This window comes from Mandrillus leucophaeus, unplaced genomic scaffold (genome assembly GCF_000951045.1).
Source record: "Mandrillus leucophaeus isolate KB7577 unplaced genomic scaffold, Mleu.le_1.0 Scaffold249, whole genome shotgun sequence".
Taxonomy (NCBI): Eukaryota; Metazoa; Chordata; class Mammalia; order Primates; family Cercopithecidae; genus Mandrillus; species Mandrillus leucophaeus.
In genome coordinates, this window is record NW_012102576.1 from 224742 (window position 1) to 241447 (window position 16706).

A 16706-nucleotide genomic window follows, 5' to 3' on the forward strand; every position below is an offset into this window, starting at 1 on the left:
AACACGATGAAACCCCATCTCTACTAAAAATACCAAAAATTAGCCGGGTGTGGTGGCGGGCGCCTGTAGTCCCAGCTACTCAGGAGGCTGAGGCGAGAGAATGGCGTGAGCCTGGGAGGCGGAGCTTGCAGTCAGCCAAGATCACGCCACTGCACTCCAGCCTGGGCGACAGAGCGAGATTTCGTCCCCACCCCCCCCAAAAAGATCCTTTTACCACTTTTTTGAGATAACAATTTTATTTCTATGGGCTACACACACACACACACACACACACACACACACACACACACACGGGGAATTGCTGTATTTTATGGTAGTTCCCTTTGACCGTTTTTAATCTCTCTTTTTTTTTTGCTGTTATGTTGTATGGAGCCAGGTGCAGTATCATGCTACTTGGGAGGCTGAAGTTGGAGGATTGCCTGAGGCAAGTAGTTTGAGACCAGCCTGGTTAACATAGTGAGACCTCTCTTTAAAAATGAAAAAAATTTTGTATCAGCTATTTATATATTTTGGATATTAACCCCCTTATCAGATATACGGTTTACAAATATTTTCTTCCATTCTATAGAATGTCTTTTCACTCTGTCAATTGTTCCCTTTGCAGTGCAGAAGCTTTTTAGTTTGATGTAATACCATTTGTCTATTTTTACTTTTGTTGTCTGTGCTTTTGGTGTTACATCCGAAGACTCATTGCCCAGGCCAATGTCAAGAAGATTTCACCTCTTTTTTCTTAGAGTAGTTTTACAGTTTCAGGCCTTATGTTTAAGTCTTTAATCCATTTTAAGTTGAATTTTTATGTGGTGTGAGTTAAGTCCAGTTTCATTCTTCTGCATGTAGATATCTGGTTTTTCCCACACTATTTATTGAAGAAAGTATTCTTTGCCTTTTGTATGCTTTTAGCAACCTTGTCAAAGATCATTTAACTGTAAATACATGGATTTGTTGCTGGGCTCCTTATTCTCATCCATTGGTTTATGTGTCTATTGTCATGTCAGTATGATACTATTTTTATTGCTGTAGCTTTCTGATATGAATTCAAGAAGTGTGATGCTTCCAGCTTTTCTCTTCTTGCTCAAAATTACTTTGGCTATTTGGGGTCTTTTGTGATTCCATATAAATTTAAGGATTATTATTATTATTCTATAAAGAATGCCACTGGTGGCTGGGTGCAGTGGCTCACACCTGTAATCCCAGCACTTTGGGAGGCCCAGGTGGGCGGATCACCTGAGGTCAGGAGTTTGAGACCAGCCTGGCCAAGATGGTGAAATCCCATCTCTACTAAAAATAAAAAAATTATCCGGGCATGGTGGCGCACACTTGTAATCCCAGCTGGGATGAGGGAGGCTGGGATTTGGGAGGCTGAGACAGGAGAATCACTTGAACCCAGGAGGCAGAGGTTGCAGTGAGCTGAGATCATGCCATTGCACTCCAGCCTGGGTGACAGAGCGAGACTCCGTCTCAACAAAAAAAAAGAAAAGAAAAAAAAAAAGAATGCCATTGGGACTCTGATAAAGATTACATTTAATCTGTAGATCATTTGGGTAGTGCTGTGGTTTGAATGTGTTCCCTCAAATTAATATGTTGAAACTTAATTGCCAATATAATAGTATTAAGATGTAGGACCTTTAGGAGGTGAATGTGAGAACTTCAGGAGGTGATTGGGTCAGGAGGGCTTTGCCCTCATGAATGGAATTCCTGACCTTATAAAAAGGCTGGAGGAAACCATGTAGACCCCTTTTGCCCTTCTGCCTTCTGCCCATATGAGAACAGGTGTTTATTTGCTCTCGTGGGCATAGCAACAAGGTGCCATCTTGGAAGCAGAGACCAGGCCTTCATCAGACATTGAACCTGTGCCTTGATCTTGGACTTCCAGAGAATATGACAAATAAAATTACCCAGTCTGAGGTATTTTGTTATAGAAGCACAAATGGAGTAAGACATAGTATGGATATTTTAACAGTAATAATTCTTCCAATCCATTAACATGGGATATCTTTCCATTTATCTGTGTCTTATTTAATTTCCTTCATTAATGTTTTATAATACTCAGTGTGTAAGTCTTTCAGTTCAACTCTTTGGCTAAGTTTGTTTCTAAGTATTTTGTTCTTTTTCTTGCTATTATAAATGGCATTAATTTAAAATTTTCCTTTTCAGATCGTTCTTTGTGTATAGAAACATGAATGATTTTTGTATGTTGATTTTGTATCCTGCAACTTTACTAGTTCTAATACTTTTTTTTGTTGAGTCTTTTGGTTTTCTATATATACATATAATCATGTCTACTGCAAATATAGATAGTTTTACTTCTTTCTTTTTAATTTGGATGCCTTTATTTCATTTTCTTCTCTAATTGCTCTGGCTAGGATATCCACACTATGTTGAATGGAAATAGTGAGAATCGCATCTTTTCCTTTAACCAGATCTTCCAGGCAAAACTCTCAGTTTTTTTCTGCATTGATTGGGATGTTAGCTGTGGGCTTCTTCTATATGTTTTTTATTATATTGAGGTACATTCTCTCTATACTCGTTTTTTGAAAATGTTTATTATGAATGAATGTTGAATTTTGCTATATGCTTTTTCTGCATCTGTTGAGATGATCAAAAGGGTTTTTTCATTATGTTAATGTGGTGTATTACATTCATTGATTTGCTAGTGTTGAACCATTCTTACATTCCAGGGATAAATTCCACTTGGTCATGGTGCATGAGCCTTTTAATGTGCTGTTGTTATTTGGTTTACAGGTATTTGATTGAGGATTTTGCATCTGTGTTTATCAGGGATATTTGTCTGTAGTTTCCTTTTCTTGTGGTATCTTTGATATCTGGGTGTTGTTTGCCTGATAATAATTAGGAGGAGGCATTCCTCCTCCTCCTTCTTCTCCTCCTCCTTCTTCTCCTTTTCCTTCTTCTTCTCCTTCTCCTCCTCTTCCTCCTTCTCCTCCTTTTTTTTTTTTGGAGACAGAGTCTTGCTCTGTTGGCCAGGCTGGGGTGCAGTGGTGTGATCTAGGCTCACTGCAACCTCTGCCTCCCAGATTCAAGCTATTCTCCTGCCTCAGCCTCCAGAGTAGCTGGGTTTACAGGCATCTGTCACCACACCTGGCTAATTTTTTTTGTATTTTTAGTAGAGACAGAGTTTCACCGTGTTGGCCAGGCTGGCCTCAAACTCCTGACCTCAAGTCATCTACTTGCCTTAGCCTCCCAAAGTGCTGGGGTTACAGGCATGAGCCACCACATCTGGCCACCTTTTCTATTTTTTGGAAGAGTTTAAGAAGATTGGTATTAATTTTTCTTTAAATGTTTTGTAAAATTCATCCATGGAGTCATCTAGTCCTGGGTTTTTCTTTGTTGGGAGATTTTTGAATACTGATTTATTCTCCTCATTTATTATTGGTATTTTCAGGCTTTCTAGTTATTCTCAATTCAGCTTCAATTGGCTTTATGTTTTTGGAAATTTATCCATTTCTTGTAGGTTATCCAATTTGTTGGCATATAATTATTCTTAAGTGTTCCTTATGACCCTTTCTATTTCTGCAGCATTCATTGTAATGCCTCTTCATTCATTTTTTATTTGTGTTTTCACTCTTTTTTTCTTCATTCTTTTCTTTTCTTTTTCTTTTGAGACAGGGTCTTGTTCTGTTGCCTAGGCTGGAGTGCAGTGGCACAGCCATGGCTCACTGTAGCCTTGACTTCCCAGGCTCAAGTAACCCTCCCACGTCAGCTGACCAACATGGTGAGAGTAGCTGAGACTACAGGCGTATACCATCACACTGGCTCATTTTTGTATTTCAGTTGAGATGGGGTTTTGCCATATTGGCCATGCTGGTCTTGAACTCCTGACCTCAGGTGATCTGCCCACCTTGGCCTCCTAAAGTGCTGGGATTACAGGTGTGAGCCACTGAGCCCAGCCTTTTTTTCCTTAGACTAGCTAAGTATTTGTTGATTTTATCTTTTCAAAAAATCAACTCTTGGTTTTGTCAATTTTCTTCTGTTGTTTTCTTTTCTTTATCTGATTTATTTTTGCTCTAATCTTTATTATGCCTTTTGCTACCATTTGGCTTAATTTGTTTTCTAATTTGTTAAGGTGTGAAGTTAGATCATTTATTTGAGATTTTCTTTTTGAATGTAGACGTTTATTGCTCTAAAGCTTCCTCTTAGTATTGCTTCTACTGCATCTCATAAGTTTTGGTATTTTGTGTTATCATTTTTGTTTGTTTGCAGATAGTTTTAAAATTTCCTTTTGATTTCTTCTCTTACCCAGTGGTTATTCAAGAATGTGTTTTTTAGTTTCCGTGTAAATGTGGATCTTCTCATTTTATTAGTTATTGATTTTTATTTCATTCCATTGTAATTGAAAGAGATAGATATTTGGAATGACTTGTATCTGCTTATGTTTGCTATAACTTGTTTTGTGACCTGACATGTGATCTATCCTGGAGAATGTTCTCTGTGCTCTTGAAAAGAATATTTTTCTACTGTTGGGTGAAAATTTCTGTATATATTTGTTGGGTCCATTTGGTCTATCATGTTCAAATCAGCTGTTTTTTAAATTGATTTTTTGCCTACATGTTCTATTCATTACTGAAAGTGGGGGTAGTGAGGTCTACTAATTTATTGTATTGCTGTCAATTTCTCCCTTCAAATCTATCAATATTTGTTTTATATATTAGATTCTCTGACATTGAGTGCATATATATTTGTAATTGTTATGTATTCCTATTAAATTGACCTTTTTGTCAATATAAAATTACCGTAACATTACCTTTTTTCTTTAGAGAATGTTTTTTACTCAGCTAACTTTTTTTTTTTTTTGCCCAGGCTGGAGTGCAGTGGCATGCATTTTGGCTCACTGCAACCTCTGCCTTATGGGTTCAAGTGCTTTTCCTGCCTCAGCCTCCTAAGTAGCTGGGATTATAGACATGTACCACCACACCTGGCTAATTTTTTGTATTTTTTTTTTTTTTTAGCAGAGACAGGGTTTCACCATGTTGGTCAGGCTGGTCTTGAATGCCTGACCTCAGGTGATCTACCCGCCTGGGCCTCCCAAAGTGCTGGGCTTACAGGCAAGAGCCACTGCACCCAGCCTCAAAGTTTAATTTTTTTCTCATGTTAAGTATGGCCACTTCTGCTCTCTTTTGGTTACTTTTTGCATGGAATATCTTTTTCTATCCCTTTACTTTCAGTCTATGTGTGTTCTTAAGTCTAAAATGAGTTTCTTGTAGACATTATATCACTAGATCTTGATTTTTTTTTTTTTTTTTGAGACGGAGTCTCACTCTGTCGTCCAGGCTGGAGTGCAGCGGCATGATCTTGGCTCATTTCAAGCTCCATCTCCCGGGTTCACACCATTCTTCTGCCTCAGCCTCCCGAGTAGCTGGGACTACAGGCGCCTGCTAGCACGCCTGACTAATTTTTTTTTTTTCTTTTTTTGTATTTTTAGTAGAGATGGGGTTTCACCGTGTTACCCGGGATGGTCTCCATCTCCTGACCTTGTGATCCGCCCACCTTGGCCTCCCAAAGTGCTGGGATTACAGGCGTGAGCCACCACGCCCAGCCTAGATCTTGATTTTTTAAATCTAATCAGCCTGTATGCCTTTTGATTGGGGATTTTATTTTATTTACATTTAAAGTAACTCTTACTAAGTGAGGACTTACTATTGCCATTTTGTTGTTTTTTTTGTTTTATAGTTCTTTTGTTCTTCTCTTCCTCTCTTGCTATCTTCCTTTTTTAAAAATTTGATGGTTTTTATAGTGAATTGCTTTGATTCTTTTCTGTAACACTTTGTGGTTACTTTCAATCTTGAATAAAATAACTTGTAGTTAGAATAATCTATTCTGAGTTGATAATTTAATTGCATACAAATCTGTACAGTGTTACTTCCTCTGCCTGAATTTTGTGTTTCTGTATTAAGAGTTTCATTCTCATTCTTTCAAGACAGTATCTCACTTTGTTCCCAGGCTGGAGTGTAGTGGCCTGATCTCAGCTCACACTGTAGTCTCTGCCTCCTGGGTTCAAGCGATTCTCCTGCCTCAGCTACCTGAGTAGCTGGGATTACAGGTTGCACCACCATGCCCGGCAAATTTTTGTATTAAGAGTTTCATTCTTTTCATAGTGTGCATTGGTTAACAAATCTTTTTTTTTTTAACCTTTATGTTAGGATTAAAACTGTATGTACCACCATTACAGTGTTATGTGATTCTGTATTTGTCTATACACCTTCACCAGGAGATTTAGGCTTTCACATTGCTAGTTAGCATACTTCACGTTGCTGTTTAGCATGTTTCAATTTGAAGAACTTCCTTGAGTATCTCTTGTAAGGCAAGTCTAGTGGTGATGAACTCCCTCAAGTTTTGTTTATCCAGAAAAATGTAATTTGTCCTTCATTAAAATTTTTGAAAATGTTAAAATTATTTTCACATTTTTAGTAGAGATGAATTGTCACTATGTTGCCCAGATGTGGGGCTCAAATGATCCTACTTCCTCGGTCTCCCAGAGTTCTGGGATTACAGACATGAACCACTGCACCTAGCCTGTCCTTCATTTTTAAACAATAATTTTTCTAGGTATATCTTGGTTGGCTGTTTTCTCTTTCAGTACTTTGAATATTTTATCCCTTCCTCTTGGTCGATGAGGTTTAGGCTGAGAAATCTACTGATAGTCTTATATGTGAGAGTCTCCTTCCTTCCTTCCTTCCTTCCTTCCTTCCTTCCTTCCTTCCTTCCTTTCTTTCTTTCTTTCTCTTTCTTTCTCTCTCTCTTTCTTTCTTCTTTCTTTCTTTTGGAGTCTCACTCTGTCACCCAGGCTGGAGTGCAGTGACACATTCCTGGCTCACTGCAACCTCTGCCTCCTGGGCTCAAACGATCCTCCCACCTCAGCCTCCTGAGTACCTGGAGCTACGGGTATGTGCCACTGCACTGGGCTAATTTTTGTAGTTTCGGGAGAGACAGGGTTTCACCATGCTGGCCAGGATGATCTTGAACTCCTGACCTCAAGTGATCCACCTGCCTCAGCCTCCCAAAGTCCTGGAATTACAGGTGTGAGCCACTTCACCTGGCCTGTCTTTTTTTTTTTAAGACAAGTCTTGCTCTGTCACCCAGGCTGGAGTGCAATGGTGTGATCTCGGCTTACTGCAACCTCTGCCTCGTGGATTCAAGTGATTCTCCTGCCTCAACCTCCTGAGTAGCTGTGATTACAGGTGCCCATCACCATGCCTGGGTAATTTTTTTTTGTATTTTTAGTAGAGACAGTGTATCACCATGTTGATCAGGCTGGCCTCAAACTCCTGACCTCAGGTGATCCATCTGCCTCGGTCTCCCAAAGTGCTGGGATTACAGGTGTGAGCCACTGCACCTGGCCTCTCCTTCATTTTTAAAAGATAATTTTTCCAAGTAGTATTCTTGGTTTGACTGTTTTATCTTTCAGTACTTTGAATATATCATCCCATCTTCCTGGCATATAAGGTTTCTTCTGAGAAATCTACTGATAGTCTTATATGTGATGAGTCATTTTTCTTGTGCTACTTCAAAAATTCTCTTTGTCTGATCTTTAACAATTTAATTATAATGTGTCTGGGTGTAGACTTCTTTATGTTTAACCTACTTGGAATCTTTTAGTATTCCTGAATCTGGATGTCTATGTTCTTCCCTCAATTTGGATAGTTTTCAATTATTATTTTGTTACATATGTTTTCTGCTTCTTTCTCTGTTCTCCTTGTGGGACTTCTATAATGTGTATATTGGTTTGCACATTCATGTCCCCCAAATCCTGAAGGCTTTCTTTTTCATTCTTTTTTTTTCTCCTCTGACTGGATAATTTCAAATAACCTGTGTTTGAGGTTGCTGAATCTTTCTTCTGTTTGATCAAGTCTGCGGTTGAAGCTCTCTATTGTATTTTTTATTTCACTCATGTATTCTTCAGCTCCATAATTTCTGCTTTTTTTGTTTGTTTATTTGTTTGTTTGTTTTTGTTTTTTGTTTGAGTTGGAGTTTCGCTCTGTTGCCCAGGCTGGAGTGCACTAGTGTGACCTCCCCTCACTGCAACGTCTGCCTCCTGGGTTCAAGCGATTCTCCTGCCTCAGCCTCTTGAGTAGCTGAGATTACAGTGGCCTGCCACCATGCCTGGCTAATTTTTGTATTTTTAGTAGAAACAGGGTTTCACCATGTTGGCCAGGCTGGTCTCAAACTCCTGACCTCAGGTAATCTGCCCACCTCAGCCTCTCAAAGTGCTGGGATTACTGGGATTACAGGTGTGAGCCACCATGCCTGGCCCTGTTTTTTTTTTTTTTTTTTTTTTTTAATGATTTCTATCTCTCTGTTGAACTTCTAGTTTTGTTAATACATTGTTTCTGATATCACTGAGTGAGATGTCAGTCTATGTTATCTTACTGAGCCTCTTTAAAACACTTTAACTTTAAATTCTTTGTCAGGCAATTCGTAGATCTCCATTTCTTTGGGGTTGGTTCCTGGAAATTTATTTCGTTTTTTGGTGATGTCATATTTTCTTAATTTTTTATGTTCCTTGTAGGCTTGCAATGGTGTCAGTGCATTTGAAAGAGCAGTCACCTCTTATTGCCTGCAAGGGTAGTGGCTGGGTGAGGTACATGGTGCACTGGGTCAGCATAGGACTGGAGACTTGTGGGGCATATATGGGCATCAATTCTAAAGGGGGTGTCATGGCATTGGGTCTGATAGGTGAGTGCATACATGCAATGCCAGGCTTGGGGTGAATAAGCAGCATTCACCCTGGTTCCAGAGGATGCAGCTGAGGCTCTGGCTTTGGAGGGGGTGCAGCAGTGTGAGTTCTGGGCAGCTCCAACGGCTGGTGTCAGCATTCTTGAAGACTGTGGGGGTCCTTGGCAGTTAAAGCTGTGGGTATTTGTAGCAGTGGGGATGGCTGCTAGAGTTCTGAGTGGCAAAGTTTGCATGGGTTTTCCTGCTCTCCTTTTCACCTTGTGAGGAAGTCACAGCTGATGGTATTCCTCTTGGCATTGAGCTGTGCCAGCCTGGGGAATGGGGTTACACAGGTAAAATGCTTTCTATACTTTTCTGCATGACCATCCTCAGTTTTTCTGTTTCACTGAGTTGCAGTAGCTTTTTAATTGTACTCCAGAACTCTCCCAGAGCTATTTTCATCTGTGGATAATTGTTCAATTGTTGTTTTTGTGGATGTATAAGGACTGGTACATCCTAGTCTGCTCTCTTGCTGTGTCAGTCCTCTTGCTCAATATTATTAGAAGTTTATCAGTCTTAATCTTGTCAAAGAACGAAATTTTGACTTTGTTAATTTTTCTAGTCTTTGGTGATTTTATTAATTTTCCATTTAAAAATTCTGTCTTCTACTTAAATTGGTTTTAATTTGCTCATCTTTTTTAAATCCTCATAAATTATAAACTTGCATTATTTGTTAATTTTTTCTTTTCTATTCATTTAAAGCTATAGTATTCACTCTAAGACTGTTTTAGCTGTGTTCTATACATTTTCATATTCTATTTTCATAATCATTTAATTTAAAATACTTAATTTTTTAAAATTATTTTTTCTTTTACCCATGGGTTATTTGGAAGTGTGTGTTTTAATTTCCAAATATTTAGGAATTATGTAGTTTTTTTCTTGTTATTGATTTCATTGTGGTTATTAAATATATCTGTAAGATTTTAATATTTTGAGATATATTATGGCTGAATATGTAATATATCTTTGTGAACATTTTATTTACACCTAAAAACATGTATTCTTTAATTGGTGAATGTCATTTTGTTGGATTAATTTAATTTGGTCAAGGTGGTTGATTTTTTTATGTTATTACTGAATTTTGTTTAATAGTTTTATCAGTTACTGAGAAAAGGTTTTTAAAATATCCAGCTATGATTGTAGATGTTTAATTTTCTTTAATTCAGTTTTTGCTTCTCTTCATACGTTTTGAAGTTCAAAATTAGGTGCATACTTATTTATAGTTGTCATATATGCTTGATGCAGTCAGTGACTCATGTAATTATGAAATATACTTCTTTATACTCACCTATTTTTGTCTTATATTGGTATGACTGCTTTGTGGAAGGCTGAATAATGCCTCTCCCCATCTAAAATATGTTAATACCCTAATCCCTTGAGCCTATAATTATGTTACCTTATATGACAGATACTTTGTAGATAGGATTAAGCTAAGAATCTTGAGATGGAGAGATCATGCTGGTTTGTTCATGTGGGTTCAATGTAATTATGAGGGTCCTTATAAGAGGGAAGCCGTAGAGTCAAAGTCAGAAAACAGAGATGTAATAATAAAAGCAGAGGTTGGAATCATATACTTCAAAGGTGGCAGAAGAATCCATAAGCCAAGAAATTTGAAATTTGGCAAAACTGATTTCCTTCTGGAGGCTTTAGAGGAGAACATTTCCTTGACTTTCCAAGAAGGAAATCAATTCTGCCAAAACCTTGATTTTGGACTTCTGACCTACAAAACTTTGAAAAAATAAATATATGCTATTTTGAGTCACTAAGTTTGTGTTAGGTAATTTGTTACAGCAGTGATAAGAAACTAACACACCACTCCAGGTGCTTACTGTGTGCATAGTATATATTTTGTATACCTTTCTTTTAATCTGTCATTATATTTAAAGTGCATATCTTATAGCCAGAACAGATAATATCTTTTTTTTTTTTTTTTTTTTTTTTGAGATGGAATTTCACTCTTGTTGTCCAGGCTGGAGTGCAATGGTGCGATCTTGGCTCGCTGCAACCTTCGACTTCTGGATTCGAGCGATTCTCCTGCCTCAGCCTCCCAAGTAGCTGGGATTACAGGCACCTGTCACCACGCCTGGTGACTTTTTGTATTTTTAGTAGAGATAGTGTTTCACCATGTTGGCCAGGCTGGTCTTGAACTCATGACCTCAGGTGATTTGCCCACCTCGGCCTCCCAAAGTTCTGGGATTACAGGTGTGAGCCACCGTGTCTAGCCAGAACAGACAATATCTTATTGGTTCTTGCTTTTTCTTCTAGTCTTACAATTTATGCCATTTATTTGGTGCAGCAGTTCATTTATGATGAATTCAATTATTGATAAGATTGGCTTTATCATTTTGCTGGTTTTTTAAAAATGATTTGCCTTATCTGTTTTACTTTCTGTTTTTTTTTTCTTAAAGAAATTAAGATGGGAAAAGAAAATAAATACAATTATTTATATGTACTTATATATTTACCATTTCTATTGCTCTTCAATGTTTTCTGTATATCTATGTTTTCATCTAGTGATACTTATTTTCTAAGAACTTCCTTTAGCGTTTCTTATAATGCTAGACTGCTCATGACAGATTTTCTGTTTTCTCTGCTCTGAAAATATTTTTACTTCCTCTTCATTTCTATTGGATACTTTTTCTGGATATAGAATTCTGTATTGGCAGTCTTACCCTTTTACTTTTTTTCTTTTTTTTTTGAGACACAGTTTCACTCTTGTTGCCCAGGCTGGAGTGTAATGGCACGATCTCAACTCACTGTAACCTCTGCTTCGTGGGTTCTAGCGATTCTCCTGCTTCAGCCTCCAGAGTAGCTGAGATTACAGGCGCCTGCCACCACGCCCAGCTAATTTTTGTATTTTTAGTAGAGACGGGGTTTTACCATGTTGGCCAGGCTGGTCTCGAACTCTTGAGTTCAGATGATCCATCCGCCTTGGTCTCCTAAAGTGGTGGGATTACAAGTGTGAGCCACCATGCCTGACCCATTTTACCATTTTAAAGATGGCATCCCATTGCCTTTCTCCTTTTTTGTTTCTGATGAGAATTTAGCAATCATTCATGTTGTTGTTTCCCATTATTAATGTGTTATTTATTTTCCTCTGGCTGTTTTCAGTATTTTCTTTTTATCTTTGGTTTTCGTCAGTTTTAGATTATGTTCTTAGGGGTGATTTTCCTTATGTTTATGTTGATGAGGATTCAGTGAGTTTCTTATACCTGTAAGTTGTATCCCAAATTTGGGGAATATTTGATCATTACTTTTTCAAATTCCTTTCCAATTTCATTATATGTCCCCTTTATTTTGGGGGACTTCAGTTTCACTTTTGTTGTACTGTTTGGCATTGTTCATAGGTCACTGATGTTCTGTTCATTTTTTTCTCCCATTTTTTCCCTCTATTCTTTATATTGGATTATTTTTAGCAATCTATCTTCATGTTTACTGACCTTTTTATCTGCCCTCTTCTATTTGCTATTAATCTCATTCAGTTATTATTATATAATAATTATTATATAATTATATTATTATTATTGAGATGGAGTCTCACTCTGTCACCTAGGCTGGAGTGCCATAGTGCGATCTCAGTTCACTGCAACCTCTGCCTCTTGGGTTCAAGTGATTCTCCTGCCTCAGCCTCCTGAGCAGCTGGGACTATAGGCATGTGCCACCAGGCCCAGCTAATGTTTTATATTTTTAATAGAGACAGGGTTTCACTATGTAGGCCAGGCTGGTCTCAAACTCCTGACCTCAAATGATCCACCTGCCCCTGCCTCCCAAAATGCTGAGATTACAGGTGTGAGGCACCGTGCCTGGCCCTCATTCAGTTATTTTTAAAAATTATGAATGCTTTTCTGTTCTAGAATAGTCACTTGATTCTTTTTTGTATTTTCTACTTCTCTGAGATTCTTCAAATTTTTATTCATTATGACTATATTTTCTTATAAGTATTTGAACATATTTATGTGGATATTAAAGTCCTTGTTTGCTAGTTCCAGCATCTACGTCACATAAGTTTCTTTTCTACTTACTGACTTTTCTTTGATCCATGACCCATATATTCTTATTTCTTTGGATTCTAATAATATTTTATTGTATGCTAGACATTAAATGTGATGCATTATGGCTAATCTGTGTTATGGATCCCCTTTTTTGAAGAAAAGTTTTATTGGGGAATAATTTCGGATTTACAGAAATGTTTTTAAGATAGCACAGAATATTTCTTTATACCTTTCACTCCATTTCCCCTAATGTTAGCATTTTTAAAAATCATGGCACATTTCTCAAATGTATGAAATTAATATTGCTACATTGTTTGAATTTTGCCAGTTTTCCACTAATGCCCTTTTTCTGTTCCAGGATCCAATCCAGAATACCACACTGCATCTAGTTGTCGTATTTATTGTTTTCCTCTGGTCTATGACAGTTTCTCAGTGTTTCCTTATTTTTCGTGAACTTGATATATTTGAAGAGTATTGGTCAGATATCTCGTAGAGTACCACTCAATTTAGAATTATCTGATTTTTTTCTCATGTTTAGATTGGATATGTAGGGGAAAACTTTCTTCAACTCCATTTTACTTGTGCTTTCACACTACCACTACCACAAATATCAACACAGAAGACTTGTGTGACCAAATGTGATAGGGGTGTTCCCCACATACCAATTAGCAGACACCAACTGGGTGTCTTCTAATTCAATTTCAACATTATCCACATGGAGATAGTGTCAGATCTTGCAGTTCAGGGGTTCAATATGCAAACTGCCCCCTACACCCTCAGACACCAGTCACAAGTTCGGACCTCTTGGCACATCTTACCAATAAGCTGCAAGCTGGGATTTCTACAACTTCCCCTTTGAGTTCAATTAATTTGCTGGAGCAGCTCACAGAACTCAGGGAAACCCTTATGTTTATCAGTTTATTATAAAGGATATTACAAAAGATACAGATGAAGAGAACTGTAGGGCAGGATATGGGGAAAGGGGTGCGGAGCTTCCATGCCCTCCCTGGGAAGACTGCTCTCCAGGAATCTCTACAGGTTCAGTCATCTGGAAGCATTCTGACACAGTTCTCTTGGGTTTTTATGGAAGCTTCAGGACATCGACATTCCTGCTCCTGACCCCCTCCCCGTCATCACCCCAGTAAAGGGCAGGACCCTCTCTGGGGAAGGTCTTAAGACCCACAATCAGAAAGGCAGGGAAAAATTAGAGTCCTGCCTTGAGACAGATGAAAGGAGGGCAGGAGAAGGCCAGAGGCCTTCCCCTTTAGGCCTGACACACTCAACATTATAAGAAAGGATTATAACAGGTACCATAGGAGTTAGGAGCCAGGAACTGTGGATGAAAACCAATATATACATATATATAATGTCACTCTGGGGTCATGGATTTTGAGGAACAAACCTTGGTGGTTAGGTGCTTTTATCATTGCATCATATTAGGGGGTACATGATATCAACAAGACTCATCACTGGTGGTTCACGTAGTGAACCCTGTTCATGTGGTTGAGGTGATATTTGCCAAGATTCTCTACTGAATAGTTACTGTTTCCTTTTATCCATAATTTAATCTTTGGAAGTGAGTCTCTTATCCCTGACTACCCTCAAAGGGAGGAGAGTTAAATTCCACATCCTGAATGGGGACTATCTACGTATATTGTTTGGTACCTTCTGTAAGGAAGATTTGTCACTTCTCCCCTATTTATTTACTCATTTATTTATTTAAATCAGTACGGATTATATAGTTTTTCCCCTTGTGTTATAATTCAATACTGTCATTTATTTTGTTGTTGATACTGTTCCATTGGGAGCTTTTCCAGTTTGGTTCCTGTGTCCTGATAGGCTCCCATTTTTTTTTTTTTTAACTTGCTTACTTTTTAACTTTAAAAGACTAGGAGATCAGGCTGGGCGTGGTGGCTCAAGCCTGTAATCCCAGCACTTTGGGAGGCCGAGGCGGGCGGATCACGAGGTCAGGAGATCGAGACCATCCTGGCTAACATGGTGAAACCCCGTCTCTACTAAAAATACAAAAAAATTAGCCAGGTGTGGTAGCAGGTGCCTGTAGTCCCAGCTACTCGGGAGGCTGAGGCAAGAGAATGGCATGAACCCAGGAGGCAGAGTTTGCAGTGAGCCAAGATCACACCACTGCACTCCAGCCTGGGGGACAGAGCAAGACTCTGTCTCAAAAAAAAAAAAGACTAGGAGATCCTCCAAGCCTGTTTTGTATTTTCCCTGTTCTGGCCCTAGAATTAGCCATTTCTTCAAAGAGCCCCTGATTCCTATGTTGCCTTCTGATACGGTTTGTTTGGATCTGTGTCCCCACCCAAATATCACGTTGAATTGTAATCTCCAGTGTTGGAGATGGGGCCTGGTGGGAGGTGATTGAATAATGGGGATGGTTTTTCATGAATGGTTTAGTACCATCCCCCTAGAGCTGTTCTCCTGATAAAGTTCTCACGAGATCTGGTTGTTTAAAAGTGTGTAGCACCTCCCCCCGCCACCCTCCCCTGCCCTGCCCTGGTCTCTCTTGCTCCTGTTCTGGCCATGTAAGACATTTCCCTTTGCCGTCCACCATGACTGTAAGTTTCCTGAGGCCTCCCCAGAAACAGATGCCACTATTCTTCTTGTGCATCCTGCAGAACCGTCAGCCAATTAAACTTCTTTTCTTTATAAATTATTCAGCCTCAGGTATTTCTTTATAGCAGTGCAATAATGGACTAATACACCTTCCTTTTGTTTTTAAATGATCTTAATCATTTTAAAGCATACAATTCAGTAGTGTTAAGTATTATTATGGACTGAATGTTTGTCTCCCCCAAATTCACATATTGAAGCCCTAATCCTCAGTGTGACTATACTTGGAGATGGAGCCTTTAAGGAAGTAATTAAGGTTAAATCAGGTTACAAGGGTGGGACCCTGATCTGATAGGATTAATGTTCTTGTAAGAAGAGAGACCAGAGCCCACTCTTTCTCCCCTTGTGCACACGCTGAGGAAAGGCCACTTGAGGATATAGTGAGAAGTCTGCAACCTACGGGGGAAGCACTCTCCAAACACCAACTCTGCTGGCATCTTGATCTTCGACTTTCAGTCTGTGGAATGATGAGAATATAAATACATTTCTGTTGTTTAAGTCACCTAGTCTATGGTATTTTGTTGTGATAGTCCAAGCAAGTGAATACAAGAATATTCACGTTGTTGTACACCATATCTCCAGAACTTAATCACACTGCAAAACCGAAACCCTGTATCCATTAAGTAACTTCCTTTTCCTTTTCCCTCCAAACTTCTTTCAGTAACCATTCTGCTTTCTTTGTCTATGGGTTTGACTACTTCAGATTCCTCATATAAGTGGAATCACACAGTATTTGTCATTTTGTGATCAGTTCATTTCACTTAGTATAATGTTTTCAAGTTTCATCAGTGTTGTGAAGTATGACAGGATTTCCTTTCTAAGACTGACAAATATTCCATTGTATGTATAGACCACATTTTGTTTGTTTGCCTTCATATTAAGGGTGTGAAAATTTGTTCTCAGAGGCAGCTAAACTATCGGTGACTCTCTTTGGTGATGTTAAGTTTTTTTTTGTTTGTCTTTGGTTGGTGCTACTAAGCAATGCATCACCTCTGTTCTCCCTGTTCAGCTCTTGGCCCTGCAGGAACTATTTCAGCTTGGACTTGCAGAGTTTTGTCCTATGTCTGCGCAGCCTAGAACTTAGCTACAGACGTATGGTGAATTCCTACATAGTCTTAAAGGTGCCTCTCTCTTGTGAATTACCCTGCCCTGCAAATTCCAGCCATTTAAGCAGCTTAAAACTCCAATCTCTGCCTCCTCATTTTAGTAAGACTGCTGTTCTGTTTAGGATTCATTTTTGTGCTCTGTACTAGAAAGTGGTCCTAGATAGAAAGCTAGGGTGATCATAGCACTCACCTTTGTGTTCTCTCAAGGATCACAGTGCTGCCTGTGTGTTCCTGAAAATAGCTGCCTCGT